Source organism: Artemia franciscana, chromosome 4 (assembly GCF_032884065.1).
Source record: "Artemia franciscana chromosome 4, ASM3288406v1, whole genome shotgun sequence".
Taxonomy (NCBI): domain Eukaryota; kingdom Metazoa; phylum Arthropoda; class Branchiopoda; order Anostraca; family Artemiidae; genus Artemia; species Artemia franciscana.
Genome location: NC_088866.1, coordinates 46,947,057 through 46,968,376, shown reverse-complemented (window position 1 = coordinate 46,968,376; position 21,320 = coordinate 46,947,057). Strand labels below are relative to the sequence as shown.

General features: G+C 34.2%; 2 long non-coding RNA genes and 1 other non-coding gene across 3 annotated transcripts in view; 1 reads left to right on the top strand and 2 right to left on the bottom strand.

Moving 5' to 3' along the window:
- The window catches only part of LOC136025670 (uncharacterized), a 268,288-nt gene that overhangs the window by 114,011 nt on the left and 132,957 nt on the right, over window positions 1-21,320 (bottom strand). The gene's annotated exons all lie outside the window — the stretch shown is intronic.
- On the top strand, window positions 5,327-7,659 carry LOC136026507 (uncharacterized). Its single transcript, XR_010617325.1, has 2 exons — window positions 5,327-5,454; window positions 7,390-7,659. It is a non-coding gene; the product is annotated as an uncharacterized LOC136026507 (long non-coding RNA).
- On the bottom strand, window positions 19,748-19,938 carry LOC136026712 (U2 spliceosomal RNA). Its single transcript, XR_010617398.1, has one exon. It is a non-coding gene; the product is annotated as a U2 spliceosomal RNA (small nuclear RNA).

Here is a 21,320-nt window from a genome sequence, read left to right as displayed (position 1 = left end):
ACGAAACAACTAAAGAAATCCTGAAGAATACAAACCATATTACGTAACATACACCTGCATCCTAAAGAAAACAAACTTTATTATGTAATAATCGCCTGATCTCTTAGAAAATATACCCTATTACGTGACAGACATTTTTATCTCTTAATGAAAGGGGCTTTTCCTTCTCAACGCCCCGCTAAAGTTTTTTAGTGTTTTAAAATTAAGAAAAAGAGTCGAACTTTAGCGTAAAGAGCGGGCGTTGAGGAGGGAAAGCCCCTTTCAAATACGGAGTAAATTCTGTTCGTTTTAAGTTTTAATGTCGCTCCTTACTTTCATTTTAAAAAACTTATTTTGTTTTTGCTTAATTCTCTCGAATATATCCAAGTCGTTGCGTGGTAAATATTAAATTAAAGTTTATGTTTAAAATTTAATGAGATGGATGTGCCTATTTTTTATTGGATAAGAAATCAAATCTTGGTGTAATGTTTGAAACTGCTGGACGTAAGACCTCTTCAACATTTTTTATCGCTGAACAATATTGGGATTTAATGTGTGTTAAAGCTGAGAAAGTAACTTCACATAAATATGTGGTGTTGAATGGCAGAAGTACATTTAACGCCATATCAGCGATTGTGGGAAATTCAGTTCTAGTTCAGATCCAGAATTCAGTCAAGAGCTTTTTTTGGAATTGTAGTTTTAAGTTTGAGTCACACGAAAGCTCAGCAAATTCCTCTTGAGCTTTAAGTGGCAGATGATCAATCTCACTTAAGCCAATCCAAAACGGCTTTTGACTCCAAACTATTTTTTGTAAATCAATATTTAATATAAAATATGTCCGGAACTGTATTTCTAGCGCTTTTAAGTGATCTACAATAGTTTTTGCAATAAAAGTTTTACGATGAATTTTCTCAAATACAAAATTGTCGACACCGGAAAACATTTCGAACGAATTTTTTTCGACCCTACTTTTCCAAATGCTGATCTTTTTAATAAAACTTTCAATTTTGTCGCTTGAAGTAAATATATCGCAATATTTTCTTGAAGAGACAAGTTAAGATCGTTTAACTTCGCAAAAATATCTGACAAATAAGACTGACAATTATGAATATAAGACTAAATATCTGACAATTTGAGGGAAAAAAACAGGAATCTAAAGAACGGATTATATTCGAGAACGTATTATAATAATGTTTTGTTTACCATTTTAAATCTAAATCTAGCAGCTTCTAAAAAGATTTGGGTAAGATATTATGAGAAAAAGAACCATCCAGCAAGTGCCATATTCAACCTCAGCTCTCTGCAAACGTGGCAACGCTGGCAGTATGAATTTCAAATCATAGTTGGAATTGTGTATGTTAACCGGTAGATTAGCTATTGTTTAATGCTTAAATTGTAAGATTTATGGGCGAGTCCGTGAAAGTTATTACAACGATAAATTGATATTGTGTAAATGATCATGATCGTGAACTGGCATCTCCCCAGTACTCTCAATAAATTTCAATTTAGACACTCAATACATTTTCTAATTTGTAATGGCCAACTTGTCCTCTGATTAAAGGGTCATTGGATAGACTGCATTGCCCACCTGTGAAATTGACTAATTATGAGTTTTAATAAGTGCAATCATTGCTGCAACCACAAAATCTTTCCCGCCCAATGCTTCAAAAATTTCTACCAATTGTATCGTATTTCTTGAGTCTCTTTTTCCATATGCAAAAGAGGCAGTAATGGCTTCATGTTCTTTGACACTATTTAAATCTGATGTATCATGTCCATCTGTGAGTTTGTCCTCGTAAACTAACACCATCTTGTCACTCTGTAAGAGTGAATTCTAAAAGTTCTTGAATCACAAGATGGCATTGTCGCCCGAAACTGTCTCCACAGGTTGATACTCATGACGCTTATAGTTCTTGAAAGGGTGCTTTGATATTAATTTGGTGTGGAATCTAGACTGACACATTAGATATTAGTAGCTTGTCCCACTCCTCTCTCCCCGAAAAATATGTACTATAGAAAAAATGTGGAACTGGATTAGCCTCTTTAGCAAGCTCGTAAAGAAGTCATACCCAGGGTTTTACTGATTCAATAGACGGAGCCCTCACTGAATATGCTACTTTCTTTTTATCCTTACATCCTCCTCAAACTCTGTATCTTACTGTAAAAGAGTAACACCAATCCTTAAATGTTCATTGGCCCGCTTAAAAATATTTACTCCTTTGAGTGTTACTGATATTGACTATTTAAACAGTTAAAGTTTACCTTAGGAAACTCTGCCCTTCTCTGGGCCCATTTACTGCCAAATCACCCAAATCTGCCCTACTGGTACCCTTTTACAATTTTTTATGGGCTGCTATGACAAATGCGCATTGAAGCAATGCAACCTTGTTTCAAAACAAATTTCTTGAATACTACTACACCTCCTCAAATCTGAATTGTATTTTGTACCTGAATCCCCTCCCACCTCTTAAACAAAATCTTTTTTGAAATTACACCCATTAATATATAAATTCTCAATAAATAACACCTCTGACCCACTCCCCTTTCCATTACAGTCATCCAGTTTATTCATAATACTATCTACTCAACCCGGAAGTACTCCTTCAGAATTACGCAAGTCTGGGTCAAGTGACTTTCAATTTGCATACAATACTAATAAAATCACCCGATTTTTCATTTAATTCAAAAAAATTGGAGATGGATGGGTTGATCCTATCCCTACCTCCCCAATCCTGTATCTGTTTTTCAAGAAGGGCTCGAATCCTGCCCCCATAGGAGAAGACTATGTCTGTAGAATACGTGATTCAACAGCCCACTATAATTAAGTTAAAAGGATCCCAAAGTCTGCGCTATAGACATATTTTTTGCAGAAGGTAGAGTTCAACAAGTAAAAGTATGGTAATTCAGGGGATGAGCCACTTTCACTTTGTCCCACACCCCCAGCTTCTCCTTTCCACGGTCACTGTGAGTGTTTAGGAGGGGTAGCCACTCTATCGTCTGCCAAGAGTCTCTGGACTGTGTTGGGTGTTAACTCCTCTTGCAACCAATCCAAAAATTATGCATTAAGACCAAGATTGGCTGGAAAACTATCTAAATCAAAGTTGGGGGATTTATACTATCTAAAATCATCTCACAAAATATGTTTAATCCCTCTCCTACACTCTCCTTTGGGGCCTTCTCTGTCTCAATTTGGGCACAGATACTGTCATAAAATGCTGATGGTGCAACAAGACAGATGTCTTCATACCGTCAAAGAGATTATTGACCCTTTAAGTTGATGGCACTGATAATGTCGCTCGCTGGAACGAAAAATAATACTACCAGCTTATTTTCTTTTTCAAACGGTTAGGATTTTAACCTGAAAAAGAATCTATAATTTTCATCGTTTTAATAATCTATTCTATTTTTTGGAGGCCCCGGGCCCTCAAAGTTCCCCCTGTCTCTCCAAAACCATCGAACAGGGGTGGGCCCAGCAGTCCAAATTATTTGGATATGATTTTCGTTTTATTAGTCTGAACGAGAATATATTATTCTGCAGTATTGAAAAGCCTATAAAATTATTTTTTTAGGGGACTTGGTGGAAGGGGCAGTAGCTATCCAACAGGGGGTTACTCAACATCTGTTTGAAATGGGATGGTTTTATTAAATTGAAAAAAGAATGAATTCACCAAGTTGAAAGGCCTGTAACTATTTTTAGGAGTGGCAGAATCCTCGATAAAAAGCCCCAACATCATTGTTTAAAGGTTTATAACTTTATTTTTTATAAGGGGCAGAACTCTTGAACAGGAGGTTCCGACATCATGTTTAATAGTCTGTCATTATATTTTTAGTGGAGCAGAACTCTCCAACAAGGGCCCCAACATAATATTTAACAACCCGTAACTTTATTTTTTAGGAGGGTCAGAACTCTCGAACAAGAGGCCCCTCGATACCCAATACCCAGGACCGGACATACGCAGGACCGGGTTGTAATTTCTAGGCAATTCAGGATTTTATTTTCCTCTGGATTTTCCTTTGAAAAAGCCTATATTCTTCAGATCTAAATTATATTCATTCTCAATCATATCCAGGACTAGCAAAGCGAATTTAAAAACCATTTTATTTGACATTAGGCTTATGATTCGGCATTACCACTAAGCTGACCCAAATAATAATTAATGCTTCCATTTACCCCTCGAGGAGCCCTTTGAGGAGGGTATTCCCACCATATTCGCTGTAAGCTTGGGTGATTTACATAGAAACTGTTTCATTTGTTCTTGAAATAGAATTGACCCATGTATGTCACCTTTCATGCTTATTGCCCCTATCTGAAATATAGCTATTGATCAAACAGTTTGTGGTAATGAACTGTAAGTGAGAAACGACCCGGCTCAATAGTAACCGAAACTCTAAAAAAACAGAATTTTGATACCAATAGATATATCAATGGAATCGGCATATTATGCGATTTTAAATATATAAGTTTCACTAAGATTAGTCTTAACAAATTTTTGAAAAACGAGGAAAAGACCCTTTAAAAGTATTAGAATCTTAATGAAATTCACACCATCAGATTTAGCTTATCAGAAAACCCTACTTTGATGGTTTCAGGCCCCTGTCTGCAAAAATGTGGAATTTTGTATTTTTTGCCAGAAGAAAGATCACGGATACGTTTTTTTTTCAGGGGTGATCGTATCGACCCAATGGTCCTCAAATATTTTGAGAAGGCTCTTTCAAACGAAAGTGAAAGTTTTAGCGACCACAAAGTTTGGAGGATATCCTGTCCCCCTCCCCCGCCTTTTTTCTAAAGTTGTCTGATCAAAATTAAGTTACAAAAAGATCGGAGGGTATCCTTTCCCCCACCCCCACCTTTTTTTCTCAAGTTCTCTTATCACAATTTTTAGATAGCCATTTTGCCCAAAATAGTTGAAAGGCCAATAACCATGCCTTTGGATATAACATGACCCCCTCACAGCCCCAGGGGAAAGGCTTTTAAGTCATAAAATGTGCCCATTGTTTACACATAGTATTTGTTATTGTGAAGTGTGTATGCATTTCCGGGTGGGGGGAGCAAATTTTTGCTGTTTTTTTCCACAGGGGAATTTTTTTATTGGAGGGGAAGTTTCAAGAGAAGTGAATCTGTTAGGGGAAATTATGCACTGGGGGAATTTGGCAGAAATCCAATACAAAACGCTTTTTATATATCTTGCATACTCATTTCCGTCTCAATGTTACGCGTGGAGTTGTTAAAGGTAATTGTCCGGGGTAAATTCTCACCGATATTCAATTTTCTAGAAGATATTTTCGTTGGGAGGGGGGGGTGAATTAAGGTGAAAAAACTGGTTTTTTTTCTAAATTTCTCCGGTTACCAAGCTCCAGTCGAAAAAACAATTTCTCAACAAGGAGAAATCTTCTCAGAAATGGGAGCTGCTAAGAAATCCAGGTCTTGGCATGGCAACCTCAAAGATACCGATCCTGAAGTGGAAAATGAAAATGGTAAGTTTTCAATAATCCCAAGAAAAAGAAGGGCATTGATAAAGAGTATTAATATTAGTAAATCTATGCTCTTTTTCTCGACATAAATTGTTGGGTCCACAGATATGACAACTTAGACCTTAGTACTATGCAAATAATAAATTAGAGACATTTTGCTCTCCACTATGTCAGTGCTGCTATATTGGGTATGGCGCTAAGTATACATCTAAGAACACTAAATCTCACAATTTAGCTTTCAGACCACGGTGTAGAAGCACTTTATATAAGCTATGGACCAAGTTAAATTGGGATCCAGTGTAATATTCATCCTCCAAACATGAATTTATTCTTGTTTTTATTGCATGTCTTAAAAGTTTTATCCATTTGACGTAGTGTAGCCCTATTTGAAAATAATTTCATAGATGACAATATTTCTATTTCTAGTTATATTTTTAATTCTATTTATATTATTATTTATTATGCACAGTATACCGCTTATCTTGCACGGTGGAAGAATTCAGTCACACTCCATAAAGTCTTATAAAAATACATTGGTCAAAAAGCAGTTCGTCCGGGCCGGGGTAAATATAGCTACTAACGCTCTTCCTCCACCCAGCTCCAATTAGAGCTTCAATGTTTTCTCCCATCCAAGAATATCCTACTTTCTTTAAGTTTGTCTTCAGAATTTCTTCCCACTCTATTTGAGAAGGACCTAGCCTTTATAAAGATGACATCCATAAAAGAGGAATTATTCCTCACGTTTCATAAAGCTTAATCTTTGATATACTGTCGTTCAAAGGATCATCTTCCATGGCCATATTTAACAGCTCCCACTATTGTCATAATCAAATACATCATAACCATGGTTATAAGACCATTGACTCCCACTATTGTCATAATAAAATAAAATCATAACCGTGGTCATAAGACTATTGACTCCCGTTATTGTTACAATCGAATGACATCATAACTGTGATCATAAGACTATTAATTCTCGCTTTTGTCATAATCATATAACATTATAACCCTGGTTATAAGACGATTGACTCCTACTTTTGTCAGAATCAATTAACATCATAACCATCGTAATACGACTTTTCTTTCAATTCTTCTATACTTTTTTAACGTCGAAAAAAGTCCCCACGTCTTTCCATTTATTACTAAAAATAAAATATAATAAAGGATTCTATTTAATAGGTCTTATTTTTTGGCCCCAAAGAATGGCCAAAAACACAATCTTTAACAATCTGTCATCTAGAATCTGTAAAACATGGTCTGGCCATGTTAGTGTTTCTTCCATTATTGTCCCAGCTAGTGGAGTTATACCTCGTTTTTCATACAGCTTAATGTTAGGTATTCCTTGCCAAATAGACTACCAACCTAACCTCCAACCTTAAAAGCAGCAAAATAATTTTTGTATATAACTCTGATCATTTAAATTTAATAATCGATAACGTTTAAAAAGATAGGGCATTCGCTAAAGCCTCTCTATCAGTTGAATCAAATAAAATATAAAGTTGAAGACTACACTTACCTGATGAATGAGAATTTTCTGAATTATTAACCTAAGAGTTAGAATATTGTTGAGATATCCTCCGAAAACGACACTGTCTCTCTCAAAAGAACTTAATTCACAATATTTCTTAGTCTAATAAGTGCCATTATGCCAAGTAATTTACTTTGTACAGAAACGGAAGAATAAACAATTTTAAAACTTTACAAAAAAAAAAACTATAAGCAATTATCTTATTATTCAAAAACCTTCATTAAGATATTGATCCTTTGATTATTTTTTATGAAGAAAAAATTGTTTTGGCGAAGGTACAGGAAAATTTTCTTTACAATGAAATGGCTAAGTCAGTTAAAATATAATAAAAAGAAAAAAAAATCCAGCTAAAAATTAAACAAATTCAGCTAAAAATAATCTTTTTATTCTATTTTTTTTCCTTTTTGTAGCTTCAGTTCCTATCATTGATACGATATCCGACAGCAGCTGTACATCTCCTAAACACAGTGTTGTCATATCAGAATCCGCAACTCCTCTTTCTGGGGTAGACGACGAAATATCTGATGAGGAATCAGTTAAAGCCCAGAATCGGCGGAAAAGCAGCGTCTTATTAGTTCCTGAGAAAAGGAGTCGCCACTCACGTCGTCATGAAAGAGGCAATTGCAGCAACAGTTTTTTGTTTTGTAAGTTATTTTTGTAAAATATACCTGTTATAATTATATGTTTCGTTTGGAATTAATATCGATTAAATCATCTGTCATAATGATTTGGTATCCTAACTTCAAATAAAACGACTGATGTGCCTTGCATATTAATATATGAGGTCTGAAGTAACAGAACTTTAAGAAATTTCACATATTTTATTGATTTTTCTGAAGCTTTCTGCTCTTCACATAACTCATGTTTTTTGTGTTTTATACAAATATTTCCTTCCTCTACCTTGAAAGAGTTTCCATTCTACGTGAACTAATTGAATAGCCTGAACGATACTAGAGATTAGATTTTATTATATCAAAAGCATTTTCGTTCTAAAACATCAACCACTGTTACTTGATAAACCAAGTTAAAAAGAAAAAAAAATTCGAATGGAAGTAAGGCGTAACTAAAAAAAAGAAAGAAAAAGAAGCCATACTATATATGATAGCGTGTACCACCCTTTTCCCTTCCCAAAACACTTCATTCTTTACTCTACGGCGTGATCTGGAAGCAGCTAAAAAATTAGTCAGACAACAATGAGGAACGAAGCCGTCGCTTCCGCCTAAAGCTAAATTTTAAAGAAACCTCTTACTGTTGTACTTCAGCGGTCTTTTATCATTGTTTACAAAATTGAATTTCACTTAAGTACAAGTATTTGGAGATATTCAGCTAAATGATGATCTTAAGTGGAGAGGCGACAACCCAAACAATCTGAATGGTTGGCTGGAAAATGCTTATAAGATGAGGTTTTTATTTCTAAAAAACGTCTATCACAAACCCAAGTTACCGGAATTTGCACTTTAGTGTCAAAAAATACAAAATAAACAAGCAAATATAATAAGTCTGGAAATGTTTTTTTCCAAAAAGTTGTAAAAAATAACAGTTGTCAAAACAGTAGAAAATGTCCAAATAGTAAGAAACATACAAAATTAAAAAACGAATAAGCTAGATAAAAAAAACACATAAGAATAATTTAGTCTCACACTAAAACATACAAAATACAACTCAATTAAAAAATAACTAAATTTGTTAGCTAAAATTTTAAGAGTTGCAAGGTAAAAAAAGAGGGGGGGATCTCATGTATTTAACATGCTCACTATGTAGAGGATGAAAGTCCTTCTGTGTCTCTCGGTAGACAGTATAAATGGGGTAAAAAACAATGATGTCTTCCAAAATTTTGGCCATTGCCCTGAAGATAACACATTATTACAAAGAAGAACAATTATCGGCATAAAAATGGTAAGAAAATTCTTAAATAGCTTTATTGGTATACCATCAACACCCACAGCAGTACCACCTTTTAAATTCTTAAATACCAACTTAATTTCTTGGCCATTCACATCACCCAATAAATCATAATCGTGTTCCCTCATAGGATAAATAACCGTCTCAGGGGTGTGCGCTATCTTATGAAGATCTACGCAATTACCTTCCAATTTTTTTAGGTAATCAATCCATGAATCAGCTTCCAGAACAACCTGGATATTAACTTTTCCCTTTCCACTATCATTCTGTATAAGGCCCCAAAACTTCTCCATTTTATTAAACTTTTACATTCTCTTCTTTTATCTTTATATTTAGCCAATCTCAATCTTTGATCTTCTGCGCTTTTACATTCATTTAAGCAATTCAATAAGTATTTCACTTCTCCTTTCATTAGCTTGCAATCCAAATCAAAGTACCACTCATTCTTTCTTATTTTTTTTTGACAGGCCACACGATTCTCAACAACTTTGAAGTTAGTATACCCCCCTCCTTCCCCGATAACGGGGGCAGGGTTGTAACCTATGCCACGGGGCATATAGAACTTTTTTATGGAAGAGGTGGTCATATAAACTTCGGAAGGGACTCAAATTAGTATAAATTAAAAGTTTTATTTCGTTTTTAAGAGTCAAAAATGATCTGATGGCTACTAGCCCCACCCCCCCTCAGTCCTCTTTTCCCGAAATACGTCCAATAAAATTTGTTATATAGACGCTTTGTTCAAAATAAACCAAAGATCATACAAACAAAAAAACAATAGGGATAGAGCATCCTACAAACAAACATCCTACATAGCATCATACAAACAAAAACAATAGGGATAAAGCATCCCTCCAAAATCCGGGGGTATATAAGATTTTATTGAAGAGATGGTCACAAAAACTTTGGAGGGGACTTATTCGAAAGTAAATTTGAATTCTAGTGCCCTTGTTAAGAGCCAAATGTAATCTGATGGCAACTAGCCACCTCCCTCAAAGCCCTTTCTCCCAAATGCATCCAATCAAAATTTTGTTATAGCCATTTTGTTTAAAATAGTTTGAAGATCAGACAACGAAAGCTCTGGGGTCGACAAACGCCCCCTCCCCAGTGTCTGGGGGTAATTGTTGTAAGTTATTCCGCGGGGGCATCATAGTTTTTGCATAATCATAACCATCATAGTTTTTGTAAGACAAAGGAAAGAAATTAACTCACTCAAAAATTCGTCGACAAAATATTGATCGGACTAAATGCAGTAAAAGATGAAAAATTTTTGATAGTGTCTTCTTCATTACCTCATAAAAATTCAGTCAAGGTTGTTTTTATTATCATTTTCAAAATTTCGGCTGTATGACTTGTAGCCATCTTGTGCGAAATATAATCTAAAACAAAGGAAAGAGATCAACTCCCTCAATAATCTGTCATAAAAAATATTGATTAAACTTAAACTGCAAAAAAACATATTATATAAAAATATCCCTACATGTACAAGAAGGTATAAAATCTGGAGGAATCCCTGCATCGAGGGAATACTTTTATTCTTTCGTTGTTCCGTTAAAAGGACAATTTTAGATCCTTAGAACTTCAGTTTTTCACAGATATAAAATGAATGAGCACACAGACACTAAAATTTTCCAAAAAAATAGCAAATTGCATCGAAACTTTAAAAATAAAATCTGAGAATAAATTAGTGGCCAACCCCTGTATCAGAGATTTTTCAAATCGCTTTCTCAATAGTCTGCACCAAGACAATCTTTCTTTTCTGCTTCTATTTCGCGTATTCTTAGGGAAATACAAAAAAGGTGCTGGGGTACCCCAAAGCCTGTATGAGGTGGCTAAGCACCTTAACGTTTTCATTAATGGTGTTCAAATCTGTTAGGCAAGTTAAGCGCAACACATTTCGTAAGTCACTAAACGCTACCTCATATCGGTCCCTTAAATCAAAGAATTTTAATGTGCCATGCCATGGCCTGGTCTATTGTCTGGCCCACAATGCCATGGCCTATTGTCTATACCAGTCACGTGTAACAATAAACTAGTTAATTCAGTTTACCGCATTTTTACCTTACTTTATTCTTTGTTTAATTTTTAATTGTCTTTTTATTTCATTTTTTACTCTGTTGCTTACTTTTTTTCGTTCAGTTTATACCTTTACATCTTCTGGGGACTTCTTCAATATTACTTTTATGAGAATCACACACCATTGCCCAAAATATAGGTGTCTTCTATTTCTAAATTACATAATAATAAATGGCATTCGAAATTCTCCAAGATTAAAATAGACATCTTTGACTTTTTGACAATTTTTTGATATTTTTTGCACAATACTTAATCTACTTTCTTTTTTTCTTTTTTTTTTTTATTAAAAGTCGTTTCTATTGAAAGAAAAATTCTACTGTTTCTTAAAAAATATAAAAATAAACAGGAAGTTTAGGCATAGATTCTCTTAGTCAAGTTTCCGTTGCGTAATAATTTCCTGATGGTATAAGCCATCTGGTATACAGGGTTTTATAATAAGTATTGCTAAAATGGCATGGCTCCCACCAAACTTGTAAAGGGATCTTTTGATATCAAAACTGAACAATAAATTATCTAAGGAAATTAGGATTTGCTCATCATCTTAAGGAACTGCTCTGATGTCTTTTTGTAGTTTTTTCCTTGAAACCTTGGTTTTTAGACAAATTTTAGGGTTGACACTTTAAAAACGGAAACGGTGCGCATTATAGATTCAGTATATCCATAAACAAGGAAGATAAAAAATGTAATAAATCGTATGCAAAATCAAAACGAATGTGGATCTTTTTGCTTAATATGACGATTTTAGGACAAGAAATTACCGAGCTGCATTTTTGCCCAAAATTTGGTAGAATGTAAGCAAAAAAATGCTATTTTTAAGCTTTTATATTTGTATGTACTTTTTTTTATGATTTACATGTAGCTCATTCGGTAAATGTCATAACATTTAAGGGACAATGCATTACTACTTATATTTATAGTGCTTGAATTGATTTTTATTCGGTGTCGTTTGTAAATATGTAAATCTATTTCTTTTAATTATAATTTTACATTAGCTGTCATTTTTATTATTTTCATTTGAGTAATCCTAGTAATTAGCAGTTTCGGGGGTTTTAGTTCTAAAAAAACTACTGAAAAAAGCTTATACGGACTTATACTTTTGGAAATATGTCAGGCTGAGACATACTGAAATTAACAAAAACAAAATGCCATTTTTTAAATTTAAGTATCAGGAACAGTGTAACCAAAACCTGCTTATTAAATTGGCTAAGTGAAGATGCTATAGCGTATATTTAAAACTAGAAAAAATCAAAAACACAAAAATAGCCAAAAACAAAATATTAGTTTTGAACTTAGAGTACCAAGGACAGTACAACTCAAACCTGTTTATTTAAATTGGCTAAGTGAAGACAGCACCATGATCTATCTTTAAAACTAAAAAAAAACAAAAAAAAATTAGCCAAAAACAAGATGTTAGTTTTTAACTTAGTGTACCGAGGACAGTGAAACTCAAACATGCTTATTTGAATTAGTTAAGTGAAGAGTTATTAAAACATTTATAATATATCTTTAAAACCAGAAAAAAGTCCAAAGCAAAAAATTAGCCAAATACCTATGGCACCAAACAGCTTAAAAAAGTATAGCCTTCCTCTGAACATTCATGATTGAATATGTGTGGGCCCGATGGGATTTTCTTGTGGGGGCCTCCTTATACTTAATATTTAAAATAAATCTGCATAGTAGTTAACGTACGTAAATTAGTTCACGTACGTAGTGCAAAATCCCTCTACCATAGGATTATCCAGATTAAATTCAATAAATTTGACATGAACTTTTACGGGTATCAGTTTTATGTATCATAGAGTATATATATTAAATAATAGTAAACACATTAACAAATCTCATACAGCAATGCGAACTCAAAATAAATATATTCTTAATTATTTGAATAATTCGTAATTTATCACCTATCGTCAAAAACAATTTGTTTTAAAATTTTAAAAAAATGTTCACTTTGTTGGTAACGCAGGGCCCAATGTGCACTGTGGTAGAAATCATTTTACCTTCAAGCACATTTAAGGACTCATACATTCAGGAGTTACTTTCCTATAGCTCTATAGTCCCTTCAAATCACAACGTATGGGTGTTAAAAGCATTCATAAAATCATCTAATCTAAAAGCACATATACCGATGGATTACTTTCCTAAAGCTGTAGGGCCCCTTCAAGTCACCACTTCTGGCTGTAATAAAGCGTGTGGCAGTAATAGAAACAGGTGTTAATAGGTAATCAAACAGTGCGTGGTAACGAACTGTAAGTAAGGAGCGATGCAGCTCATTTGTTGCCGAAACTCTAGAAAACGGATTTTGATACCAATAGATATATCAAAAAATTTAGATTTTAATGCTGATTTTAAATATACAAGTTTCATCAAGTTTAATCTTACCTATCAAAAGTTACGAGCCTAAGAAAGTTTGCCTTATTTTTGAGAAAAGGGGGAAACACCTCCTAAAAGTAATATAATCTTAATGAAAATCACACCATCAGATTCAGCGTATCAGAGAATCCTACTTTAGAGGTTTCAAGGTCCTATCTGCAAAAATATGGAATTTTGTATTTTTTGCCAGAAGAAAGATCACGCGTTTATTATTATTTTTTTAAGGTGATTGTATCCACCCAGTTGTCCTGGAATGTAGTGAGAGGGCTCATTCTAAAGGAAATTAAAAGTTATAGTTCTCTTTATAACGGGGGCCAAAATGGCCCCCTTCCGCGTTCATTTTTTACCCAAATTCACCAGTTCAAACTTTTTAGATAGCCATTCTGTTCAGCACAGTCGAAAAATATAATATCTATGTCTTTGAGGACGACTTAATCCCCCACAGTCCCGGAGGGGAGGGCTGCAAGTTATAAACTTTGCCCATTGTTTACATATAGTAATGGTTATTAGGAAGCATACAGACGTTTTCAGTGGGAACTTATTCTGGTGAGGGGTCGGGGGTTATATGGCAGGATGGGGGTTACGCATTAGGAAGTATACAGACGTTTTTAGGGGGAACTTTTTCTGGTGGGGGAGTCGGGAGAGGGTGAGGTGGTAGGACCTTTCCATGGGGGAAATGAATTTCCATGAATTGGGCACTGGTATTTCCAGCATTATTTAAAAAAAAACAATGAAAAATTAAATAAAAAAAGTTTTTTTTCAACTAAAAGTAAGGAACAACACTTAAAACGAACAGAAATTATTACGTTTATGAGAGGATTCGTTCCCTCCTCAGTACTTCGCCTTTTACGCTAAAGTGTTGTTAGTAATTTCTAAAGAGATATTTAATCTAACTAAACAGCCTTTGTGATTCACGGGTCATTCTTAAAGAATTGGAACAAAATTTGAACTTTAGCGTAAAGAGCGAGATATTGACAAGGGGGCGAACCCCCTGATATACGTAATAAAAATATACGAATAAAGAACTTTGTTACATTAGTTAATTCGTAAGTTACGTATATTTATTACTAATAAAAACGTTCGTAAATAAAATTAGAAGTTCTTGTGGCCTTTTTAAGTAACCGAAAAAATTAGGCAAATAGGCCCCCTTCCCCTCCCCCTTGTCCTCAAAATCGTCCAATCGAAATTTTGAGAAAGCCATATAGCCAAAAAATTAAAATTAATATGCAGATTTGGTTTTAATTATTCATGTACGGTGAGCCAAAATCAAAACCTACATTAATCTGAAAACGTTCAGAAATTAAATTTAAAAAACAAGTTTTCTTGAACTGAAAGTAAGGAGCGACATTAAAACTTAATACGAACAGAAGTTATTTCATATATGAAAGGGGCTGTCTCCTCCTCAACGCCCTTCTCTTTACGCTAAAGTTTGACTCTTGTTCACAACTCTACTTTTTGAAACAATAAAAAAAAACTTTAGCGTAAAGAGCAGGGCGTTCAGGAGGGGACAGTCCCTTTCATATACGGATTGATTTCTGTTTGTTTTAAGCTTTAATGTCACTCCTTACTTTCAGTTCAAAAATCTTGATTTTATTTAATTTTAATAAGGAGAGTCATTTTGTCAGCCAGTAGTAAAATATGAAGACGAAAAACAAGCAAACATTTCGGCAAGGATTCGGCAAAGACGCCAAGTCGTCCTTAGTGTTCATAAAAAAACAAAACTGTCATTTTTATTTTCAAATATCAGGGATTTATCTGCTGAACTTCTGTATTAATGCAGTCGTTCCCCCAGCTGTTGATGGGTCCTAGCAATGTCAGATTTGAAATTGAAAATGACAACTTTGATTCTGCTCTCGCCCTCCATATCTTCAAAAATCCTGAACCTTTAGTTTTTTTTTGAAAAAGCAACTTCAATATCTACTGTAAATGGACCACCGCAACCTTTTAAAGAGGCAATAGAGATAAAAAAAAATATGAACAGTTTTTATATGTAAAATATATAAAAAATGTATAATTATATTCTTAAGCCCAATTTACAAAAACTTAACATTAAGACTCAATCAATATTTTCGCCTAGTCTAATTTAAGGCATCCTGTCCTAATGAAAATCGAGGCTGCAGACAGGCAAAATCTATTGCAAGGCAAATAATTCTTGTCCAAACCAATTGGCGAATTCCTTTTCATTTATTTCTAGATGGTTTTTTGATTCAGTATCTTTTCTCCTCTTGTCAAGTTCATTTCAATTTTTTTTTTTATGAGCACTGAGGACGACTGCGGGGGTCCTTGTCGAAATATTTCGACAAATACCAATTGGCGAATTCCTTTTCATTTATTTCTAGATGTTTTTTTGATTCAGTATCTTTTCTCCTCTCGTCAAGTTCATTTCAAAATTTTAGATTTTTTTTTTTATGAGCACTGAGGACGACTTTGTGGAGGTCCTTGTCAAAATATTTGCTTGTTTTTCGTCTTCATATTTTGCTACTGGCTGACAAAATCCTCGTTTTCTCACCTATTTGATTTTCTTATTGTACCCTATATTGATTTATTGTACCCTTTCCTTTCTTGGTTTCATATGTCATGTATAGCCATTGTGGTCTTAGTATGTATTTAGGATTATCTTGCATAATTTAAGCATCAGAAGAAACTGATCAGTTTTCTTTAGTATATATTTACTTTTGCTTACTTAATTGTAGTTTTTGAAACCAAGAGTTTCAGTCGTTTGCGAGTGGCTCAATCAATTCGAGCTAGGACTTTTCCCATCTTCGTCCATACTTCTTGAAGCCACCATACTTATTTATTATGAAAAATAACATAAAAGAAACTCACATTGAAGTACCGTCATTAAAGCTAAATTCTTTTTAAAACAGTCCTAGCAACATTGCTTCAGCGAAGTTCAACCAGCAATTCATTTGAGTGAAATAAAAGTGCTTAAAAATAAGCTTTCAATGCTAATCTTGCCTTTTTGGCAGCTAGCCTCAAAGGTCATTTCGTAACAGGTTCAGTGGTTTTTTTTTACTGGTTTTGTAATTTAATTAATTAAATCGTTTTTAATTAGATTTGTGTATAAGGCATTCAGTGAGTACTCACCCAAATCGCTATATGAAGAAATATTAATATTTTGTTTGAGTTTAATTTCAATTGCTTATCAAATAGCCTGTTTTATGCCTAAATCATTGCTAACGAGGGATACTTTCTTATTTAATGGCTAGAGTAATCAAAAATATGGAAAAACAAAATACAAGTAGAACAATAGGGAAATTTGTTTCTAAAAGACGATATAATTAAAGCTTTAAATTCTAATAGTATTAATATTTCCTTGGATTCTGCTTTAAGCAGCCACTTTTATTTTGTTGTTTATAAATGTCCTAAGATCCATTTGTGAAAAATCTAAGGTTTCAAAAAAAAATCTTGATAATAATGATAAATATATATGTCATACTTTTTTAAGGTAATGTCTAATACAATACACAGTAGCGATCATTATATTTGGAAAGATCGTTGGATGATAATTTGAATGGTATTTTTATTTGTTAGCTTGTGAATTAATTGTAGTTTTCGGAAACTTACCGGCAAAACCCATGCTAGAAAAACCATATCCAGGATTTTGTTGGGTGGTGAGAGTACACAAAAAACGCATCAAAATTTCTTATATATTCATTTGGCTACGGTTTCACGAGTTGGGTTATTATTTTCTTTGGGGGGGGGGTCTGATCACATAGCCCCACCCCATTAGATACGGCCTTGGTTTAAACTCTATATTATAAAATATTAAAATATCAGACGTTCCCTTAAATTCAGGGTGTTGCAATTCAAGGTTGAAGCTGGGAGTGAAGCAAGAAGCCAATTTCCAGCTTCTAATTAGCAGTAGCTCTAACTTATACCTGGGCTAATTTGAATGAGTGGATGAGTCAAACAGGGGTTTTGCTAATCAGCGCTAGTTCAAACTTACTCTTAGGCTAATTTGAATCAGTGTTAATTCAAACTGGGGTTGAGTTAAATGTGGGTTGAATTGAACTTGGTTTTGAATGCGTTGATTGGGGATTGAGCTACGCACACATAGTATTTCTTCTCTGGTTTTACTAATATACAGGTATGTTATGAGACAAATTGATGTAAAAGTTGGTCTAATTGAAAAGAAATGTCATCTTGGACTCGTCGATTGTGCAATGGTCGCTATTGTGAAAATAAAAAAAAATCATAAAATCAATATAAAAAATTAGTAACTCAGACATGTTGAGGTGGGAAATGAGATTAGTAGCGGTTTTGTTTTGAATCAGGAGTTAAGTAGTTGCGTTCTATCCCCATTTACATGGATTATTTTGATGTACTTTGTCCTAAGGAACATGGCAAATATAATGGGAGAGGATGGAATCAAATGAGAAAGTATGCATGTCCGACACTTAAGTTATGGCAATGATATGAGTTTGAGTATCTTAGTTCAAAATGTTAGGAAAATGAACGATTTTTTTAAGGTTTTGGCCCAAAAATAGGCTTGAAAATTACCCGAAAAACACTCAGTTGCTTAGACTCTGGGTAATTGCAGGTGGAGAGGTGATGCTGGGTAACAATGAGATCGATCAGTGGATAGCTTCAATTACCTATTTTGTATTCTTAGTAAAGGGGAAGATGTTGGATGCAGTGAAGATGTGAAAAGTTAAAAGTTGCTAAAAATGTTAAAAGTTAAAAGTAGTTAAAAGTTTTTTTTTGCGTTATAATAGAGTTTAGACGAATTGGAAGACAAATCTACAAATTAAGATGTTGGAAGCTAACAAGATAACAATGGTCAAGTATGGTTTTGAAACGTGGGTAAAAATGAGAGAAAGGTTAAAATGACAAGAGCCCACTCCTCAGATGGCAGATCGCCAAATATCATCCTTTTCTGTCAGGTGTCTAGGGACAGACAAAAAAGTAGGTCATGACCAACTCGGGTTGGAGGATGTTGTAGGGGAGGATTTAAGGGAAATTTTTACTTCTAGGGAGGTGTCTTACAGAAGAAGGTATTAAACAGATCGGGATTTAGTTATTTTTTAATACAGTTTGTTAATTAATTAATTATTTTCAATAATAAATTAGCTTATCAATTATTTTCATTTATTATCTGCGTCCTTCACTTCATTTTAGTAAAAACAAATTTCAAAAACTACAAAAGGGTTAATATCTTTGAATTATTTACTTAAAATTTCACGCCCCTAATTTTTCCGAAGCCGGGGTAAGTGCCCCCTCTACCCCTCCCCCTCCTAAACCCAGTTCTGGATGCCATAAGAGATACGGGTGTTTAAAAAGCCATAAAAATCTCCATTGGATCGCAATTGCCAGTTTGAAAACCTTGCTATTAATCAAAAATAGATCCGACGGCCCTTTTTATCAGCCTCTATATTCCAGGCTATTTTTGAAGCAGATGATATCGCTATATACTGTCAGTTTCAAGGTGGACAGTACCCCTGTGGTGACATTTTTAAGCCAATAGAAGTAGATGAGGGATTTTGTTTCTCATTTAATGCTCGATCACTTGAAACCCAATTAAGGTAGGTACTTTACGACTAATTTTGTGATATGAAGTAAACCACTACTTTTCATTTGTGACTATTGGAATACCATAAGTTTCAAAAATATAATTTCGACTGTATCGAAAGTGGTTGTGTGGAATGTGGCCGTGGTTAAGAAGGGGCAGATTTAACTTAAAGACTTGCAGAACTTCAACACACAGCATCAACATTGATGCATAAAACATAAGGTTGCTTCTATCTCTTCCGCTAAAAATTTACTTATAGTGATGATTGGCTGCCCTTCTGTTCAGACAACCACTAGATAATCTTGCTTCTATTTCAGCTGCTTTTGATACAACGATACTGGTTTGAAATAGCGCTACTAGTTAGAGTGGCGAATCTTTCCTTGCACCAGAATTGCACCAGTTTGATCTGAACTGTTTAGGTAAAACCGGTGTGTATATCTGCCTACGAGTTCTGGACGGACTGCTTTCCATAATTCTTTGTTATAATTTCTATAATTTTGTTAGGTTATTAGAGTATTAGATTTTCATCATATTTAGGTATATTTCATTAGGTATTAAATTCATATCATTATATATCATTCATATTGGGCATAATTCATTTTCATGCTTAATATTTCCTCACTTCACTTCTTAAGTGGGGTCGCTTTAATATATAAGCATCTCCCCCCCCTAGATATAAGCATGCCTTATCGTGTATAACCCTGACTAGGCCTACATTAAAGAAAAATCTTCCTGGAAGACTATATTTCTCAAAACATTAGCGCTACTGTTACAATACAACAAAAAGGTAGCCTACTTACGTATAATACCAAACACAGTCGAATACCAAACACAGGGTCTCTCTTCACTTTGAATAACATATTATACACATTATTGATTAGGGTTCATGGACTTTGATCTCGTCTCGAAAGGGGTGCGTCGATCCCGGAAGTACTGCAATACCGGGCCAACGTGTGAAGGGAGCGGAGCAAGCCCTGACACCCCTCCGGTTTCCAAAAATCAGTTTAATATTCTGGGCCCATGTAGGGGCCGTATTAGATATTAAGCTGATAAGAACAGATACTACACTTTGATCTTAGCAAAAATGCCGAGAAGCGATAATTCAACAAGGAATGTCAAAGGAATTATAAGAATACAAGTAACAAAGTTTTTCATAAAATTTATTTCGGTTGCAATTCCCAAATAACATTCAATTAACTTATCACTTTGTCTTTAGATTTTTGTAAACAGTACGAAACATTTCCCATAATATCAAAGTTTATCTCAAAATTTTAATAGTAAACGGAAAATTTTCCAATCAAGACTTGGACAAAATTGTCACTCAAAAAGCCAAAATCAGAAAAGATAACACCTTAAACCAGAGATATATTCTCTTGGCCCTTTAGCTAACAATGATCGGAACCAAAATTGATGAATAACGTTAATTCACGGCAATTAAGGGGGTGGGGGACAGAGAAAAGTTTTTTTTCGAAATCCAGAGAGAACAATTCTCTTTTTTTTTTACTTTCTTTTACAAAAATACCCCAAAAACACCCTCATTTGCAATAAAAATTGTCAATACACCAGTCGACACCACTGGTATTGATCAAATGCGCCAATTCATGGAAACTAGGGGACAATGCCTGACCCAATGTGCTAATCTCCGATCTGTTTGTCCGACTCGTTAAAACGTAGGGCAATGCATTTAAACAAGTTTCTGATGGGTTTTTTTTTTTTTTTTTTTTTTTTTTTTTGTATTCCTTCCTCAAAATAGATTTGTAAACACAGCCCAAGGGGAATGGGAGAGGGGGCGAAAGAGTATTCTCCAGATTCCAGGCACTGGAATCTCGTTGTCTTTTCAATTTCTTTAACAAAAATACAAAGCAAAAAAAACAAGCCCTTTTTCAATGATAATACCACGAAGAGATTTTTTTTGAATCTAAGAGGAGGAATGCAGGAAAGAAATCTTGTAGAGAAAATTTCCTTCCTGATAAAGCCACTGGATTTCCATATATGCTACATGGTAACAATACAAGTTTTATTAAGATATTATTAAATTTGCTTCAAATATGGAAACAAAAGCTGAATTTTCAATTACCTAAGAAAGATGCACATGCACGAAACAGTGAGACTTTATCAGATAAATGATTGCTTACTTTATTGTATAAGTATTTGTTCTTTTAATTTGTCATTTACTTGAGTAATTCTATACAAAATGCGCTTTAATTTAATTATGGCGACTGGTCATTGATACCCCATCATTTGCTTTAATACAAGACTAAGAAAAACAAAATGTGTTTATTTAAGAGATGTTCTAATTTACTTGGTTTAAACATTGTCAATATGCATACTTTTTCCTTTGAATTCACAAAATTGCAACATAGTACGGGCTCAAAGGAAGAAACTTATTCAATGTTTGGACAGGGGTCCGTGCGAACCACTAGAGTCTGGAGGTAAGTGGTGCATTTTATGCCCATTGGGAATTTAGGGTTCGAAGGGAAG